The sequence below is a fragment of the Lissotriton vulgaris genome, chromosome 4_1, assembly GCF_964263255.1.
Source record: "Lissotriton vulgaris chromosome 4_1, aLisVul1.2, whole genome shotgun sequence".
Lineage (NCBI taxonomy): Eukaryota > Metazoa > Chordata > Amphibia > Caudata > Salamandridae > Lissotriton > Lissotriton vulgaris.
Window position 1 is genome coordinate 235,956,681 of NC_141691.1, and position 6,000 is coordinate 235,962,680.

The following is a 6,000-nucleotide window of genomic DNA, read 5'->3' on the forward strand; positions in this document are numbered from 1 at the left end:
TGGCAGTCATTGCAGAAGGAAAGAGTTGTGGCGCAAATGGGCCCGTTTGTGGTTGCCAGGAGCCCAAACGTCATGTTTTTCACCTTGTCTTCAGGAGGAGTACACTCTCTATGCTAGCCATGTGTCCAGGGCATGGGGGTACCTCTTAGGGATCAGGAACTCAATCCAGCAGAGGACATCCGGTTTTTAGGCAGGTCCAGTGTCAAAGCTGTCCAGTTGCAGCAAGTCAGCTGGCAAGTTGGTGGAAGGCCTCTGAAGCTTCTGTCCCTGTAACTCACATAGAAGGTCAGCCAACTGACCCTTGGAGCCACTCTGGTAAAGTAGAGCCCTAAAGCCAACAGAAACAAATCCAGCAAAACAGGAGGAATGAAGGCAAAATATTTGGTCTAACAGTTTACCACAAAGTTCCAGTATTACCCGGTGAGACCCAAAAAGATAATAACTTCAGTCTCGGGAGAAGGCACCTCCCACTCGTTGCAGACTGAATCTTGGCATCCAGCGGGCAAATCTTCCAGTTCTACACGTCATGCCCAATGTAAACTGCTGAGGACTGCCTCACCAGTCACTTGGATACCTTTCTTGGTCAGTTTCACCTCCTATGTCTTAGCCAACACCTGTCCTAGGTGTCTCAGGTGATCCTGTCATGAATTGCTGAACATCGCCATGTCATCCAGGTGGGCCAGACAGAACTCCTCTGGCCCTGCCAGAACATACTTTACCAGGTGCTGAAAAGTGGAATGAACATTATTTACCTAAAGGTTATCACTCCGAACTGATATAGCCCTACTGAATGTACTGTGCAAGCTTCTGCCCAAACCATCTAATCAGAGTCTCCTTCATTTGCTTTAAGACCATCTGTCCTGCCGCAGGAGTTATTCTAATGATGTCTCTCCCTTCCAATGGCATGAACCTCATTTTAGGCAGCCGATCTGCTAGAACTCACCTGGCTTCAGTTGGAGGGGAATGAAAAGAAACGGATCCAGATTGATCTGAACCGGAAGGGTCGGGAGGAAATTGGAAGTGAAACTTACTAGCCTGCTAAAACAACACCATATATTGCAGGCAGGTACAGAGGGAGGTGGAGAGTGGAGCCAGGCAGTGACCGAGGACAGTGCTAGAGAAAACCTGGCAAATAGAAATGGAGATATTTTGCCTCAACTAATAGAAGGGAAGGGGGCATGGCCTGAAAACATGGCTGGCTAGACGCATAACAGCGTAGCTCCTGCCCCACCAGACGGAATCCTTCTATTATCCTGGCGGAATTGTGTCCGCATTCACAGCATCCGGCATCGAAGTGCCCCCTCGCACAAGGACCCTGGTTGCGGTGAGTAAGAAAGACCTGCGGCCGGAGAAACATGACTTTTGCCTCCCAGAGGCCAGACAGACTCCTGAGCATCAAGATGGCGGCCCCGGCCTACCCTAGGGGACGGCGGGCCACTGAAAGCTCCTCCGGGGTGTGAAGGGGACGAGGGCTTGTGCCCGTGACATCAGCAGAGCCTTAACCAGTGCTGCCACGACTGGGGGCGAAAACAACGGATCCAGTAGCGTGAGGGCTGCCGCGGACTGCCGGGCTGAGGGGGCGTCAGAGGCCCGGGTGCTTAAACTGTGTGAGCCTGGGGCTTCGCCACTGCGGTGTCCGGCCCTTTCGGCCCCCTGCCGCACGTGCCCAATCCTGATACTGCGGATGGAGCAGTGTCGGCACTGAGTGGCGGACCCTTGAAGGGCGGGGCAGAGGCCAGGAGAAACTAGCTTTGGACCCCTGGAGTCCCGGTGATGGGCTACACATCAAGATGGCGGCCCCGGCCTGCCCCAAGGTATAACGGCTCTCTGTGGGCTGATCCGGAATGCGGGGGAAACAAGAAGAAATGTCCTGAACTTGACCGGAGCCTCTACCTCTGATGGTATGCAGGAAGACTGATAGCGGTACAGCCTGTGGCACGACTGGCTCTACATTGCCCCTGTAACACACGCCTGACCTTGTCACTGGGGTATATCAGCACTGCCCAGCGGACAGTTGCTGGAGGGGTCTGGGGGCCCCGGTTCTGGAGGTGAGTCTGCCCCCCCTGTGAGGACATCAACTGTGATGGCTGACCGCGTGGCCTGGGGGTGGTGGACGGTGGCTGGGGCACTCGATCCACAGTTTGATGGAGGCACTGACCAGTCGTGGACCTGAGGAGCCAATCTGACCATCTGGGACACAGACAGGGGGCCCAGAGCAGAGATTAGACTGGGGGTGCAGCTGCTGGACCTCAGGGGTTGAGAGTGGTGGACTGGGAGGCAGACCACCTTCCTACGACAGGTTGCCCTGACCCGGGGGTAGCGCAGGACCGGTGTGCGGCTGTCCCCAAGTTCTGAGTGGTCCTTGAGCAGGTCCCTGCAGTCTTGGCAAGCGGGGGAGTAGATACTAGAGACAACCTTGCACCTTTCACACCGGCGATGGGGAGAGATAGATCCCTTAGAGGTGCCCAATCAAACAAAATCATGCAGTACACAGTGCCAGGCCCTACCTCCACTCACCACAGTAGATCAGACCCAGAGCAGGAGCCTCATCACGGCTTGGCGGCCCACGACACGTCCGACATTTTGGCGGCTATAAGAGAAACGTGAACGGCACTGGAGTTGAAAATGGACGGGATGGCCATGGACATCAATCATTTGCACCTGGATTTAAGAAAAGTGGCGGACCAAATTACCAACACGGAAGGAGACCTGGGCACACTACAGACTGAAGTCCAAAAGCTACGTGCGACAATAACGGCACTTTAAGAGCACACAGCGCGTCTAGAAGACCGGGCGAACGACGCAGAGGGGCGATCAAGGAGGAACAACTTCCGCTTTTTGGGTTTTCCAGAAAAATCTGAGGGGTCGGCAGTGGATCTCTTTCTGGAAGAATGGATTGGCTCTGCACTCCCCAACCTCAGGCTCTCTAAGATCTTCGTGATAGAGAGTGCCCATTGCTCCACCCAGAGCACAGATCGCATGCTTGTTTAACTTCACGGACTGGGACTCGATCCTGCAATTTATTCACACCAACGGTCCACCCAGGTTTGAAAACTGGGATATCCACATCTACCCGGACTACACAAAAAAGGTACAAGACCTGAGGAACGACTTCCTGGGTGTCAAGCGACGACTGTGGAACCTCCAAATCAAATACAACCTAATGTTCCCGGCCTGGCTCTGCGTACAATATGAGGACAGGGTTCACTTTTTTGCTACACAGCAGGAGGTGATAGACTGGGTAGATTTGTTGGGCCTGGCTGGACAGGACCACAACCACGGCTGGTAGGAACAGAAGAAGAGGAGTGGATGGCAACGGAACCAACAGCACCACACTGGAGAACAGCGACCTATCGGACGGAGGTCGCATCGTGGTAGGGCTGGATGGCACCCTACTAACGGAGAGGGAGTCAATCCCGATACAGCACCAGTTCTCCCATTGTGTCTGGTGCAGAAGACTCAGTCGTAGAGAGGGGGTGCCGCCAGACAATGGGAATTCCTGAGATATTTGAAGGCCAGCTAACGAACTGAAGCATGGGTGTAAATGGCCATTGCAACTGTAAGTACGGGTCTTGGCCCGGATTGGTTTGAACCTGGCCATGGATCACCTACTGGGGAGGCCCGAGCCCCAGGGACAGCAGGGTGAGGTGGGAACGTTATTGGGGGGAAAGGCACCATTCTGCCACTCTTGGCTATATCTCTTTGACTGAGAGGGATATTTTTCTAGTGCAAATTTTTCTATTGTGGATCGTAATAGTTGATTCAAGTTGGGGGGGTGAGTTAAGGGGAGGGTGATGGCTGTGTGGCGAAGTTCTAAGTCCTCTGACCACTGTTGGCTTATGAGAATGAAGCACTACTGCCTGTGGGAGGGGGGCGGAGGGATTGGGAGTTCACACTGTAATGTTTCATTGTTTCATGCCCGGAATATATAATGCCGCATCACTGAAAGCCCTCAGAGGTTTCAGTGCACGGGGTCACTATACATCACTAGTGGGTTCCTCCACATGAAAGACGAGTGTCACTGCACCAACAGATATCAAACTCATGATAGGCGACGACCGGAAATATAGATTCATAATGTGGAATTTTAGGGGGCTGAACAACATGGTTAAACGGGATCGGGTGGTGACATATCTTCGAAGACACAGGATCAGTATAGCCTTTCTCCAGGAGACGAACTTATGGGGAGACTGTCTTAAATACATCCAACGCAGGTGGAGAGGCCAGTTTTTCACAACTTCCTACTCCTAGGGGGCCGCTTATATGGATAGCACCTGGAGTCCCTTTTAAGGCGGTGAACACCAGACTAGATCCAGATGGGAGGTTTGTGGTGGTGAAGGGGACATTAGATGGACGATGCATATGTTTGGTAAATATATAAGCCCCGAATAGTGACGATGCAGAGTTTCTGGGATGGGTCTTGGGTCAGTTAGATCTAGGCCCAGAGGTAGAGCAGATTATCGCAGGAGATTTTAATTGTGCCCTTGATGGGGAGCTGGACAGGCACCCCCCAGACCGGATGCCAAACCTAAAGCGAGAGAGGCCATACACCAGATGCTCCATAGATACAGCCTGTTGGAAGTATGGTGACACCGCAACCCCCGCTGTCAAGTGTACTCGTGCCACACACCTGCTGCTAACATATACAGTAGACATTATTATTTTTTTATTCAGATGACATCGGCTCCCCAGGTAGAGGAGATGCAGTATCTGGCCCGCTATCTGTCCGCCCACTCCCCCCTGATGATTTTATACACTCTAGGCTGGCCACGATCCAAGGTACCGTTATGTAGACTAAACACCGAGGCCCTTACGGACCCGACATACAAATATGCAATAACAAAAGTGCTAGATGACTATTTTGACCTGAATTGGGGTACGGCTGGCACTTGGGAACTTGAATGGGATGCGATGAAGGTTGTGTTGCAAGGGTATGTATATCCGCGGAGGTGGGGGTGAGGAGAGTGCTGGAACGGGATCTACACCACCAGGAGGAGCACCTGGGGGTTCTAGAAAGAGAGCTTCCCACTGATGAGGAAGGGCCGGCCAAGTGGACAGAACCACGACAGAGGATAGGGGACATCTGGGACTCACTGGGCAAATACAATAGAACCACAAGTAGATGCCGGTGGTACATGGAGGGGAATAAGGCAGGACGCCTATTGGCGCGCCTGATTACAGAGCATGACCAGATGGCATATACACAATATGAGATCAACAGAGCGTTTACCACCCATTTACAAAAGATATATTCCGAAACCTGCCCCCCCACTGCACCTCGGGTAGTGGCGACCTTCCTTGCCGAGCTGGAACTGCCCTGTATTGACTCGGAGAGTCAGGAGTCACTGGGGGCCCCCTTTAGAGAGGACGAAATCAGAGCAGCAATCGCCAATATGAAAAACGCGAAGTCCCCGGGGATGGATTGCCTGGCAGCTGAGCTCTAAAAGGAGTATGCAGGGGTCTTAATTCCAAAACTCCTGGAAATCATGGTAGAGGTCAGTGATATAGGCATGCTCCCTGACTCCATGCGTGAAGCCCTGATCGTTATGATCCCCAAACCAGGGAAGGACCCCAAACTTGGCAAAGACTGTTGCAGCCCTGTTTAAGTCTCAAAGAGACAAAAATAAAATGACGGTTTCTAAACGAAATGAGAAGGTGAAATCCGACTCGTCTTCAGTGATAACCACCACTGTGGTTCAGACTCTACAGCTGATAACTCCTCAAAATACAGAGACACTGCATGATGAGTTACCCACTACTGGGGTGATTTTGGATGCCCGAAGCATGTTACTGGGGGGCTGATTGCAGCTCGGGGTACTGGAGAACCTGGGCTTGCTGATAGAGACTCCCTAGGGGGCAATGGTGGAACAGACGCTGCAGCACACCAAACCAGATGCACTATGGGACCTGTAGTCCTCTCCGAAAACTGCCAGATCATACCATCATCATTGGACCCATCACTTTCAGTAAACTCAGGTGGGGATAAATCTATAACCTCTA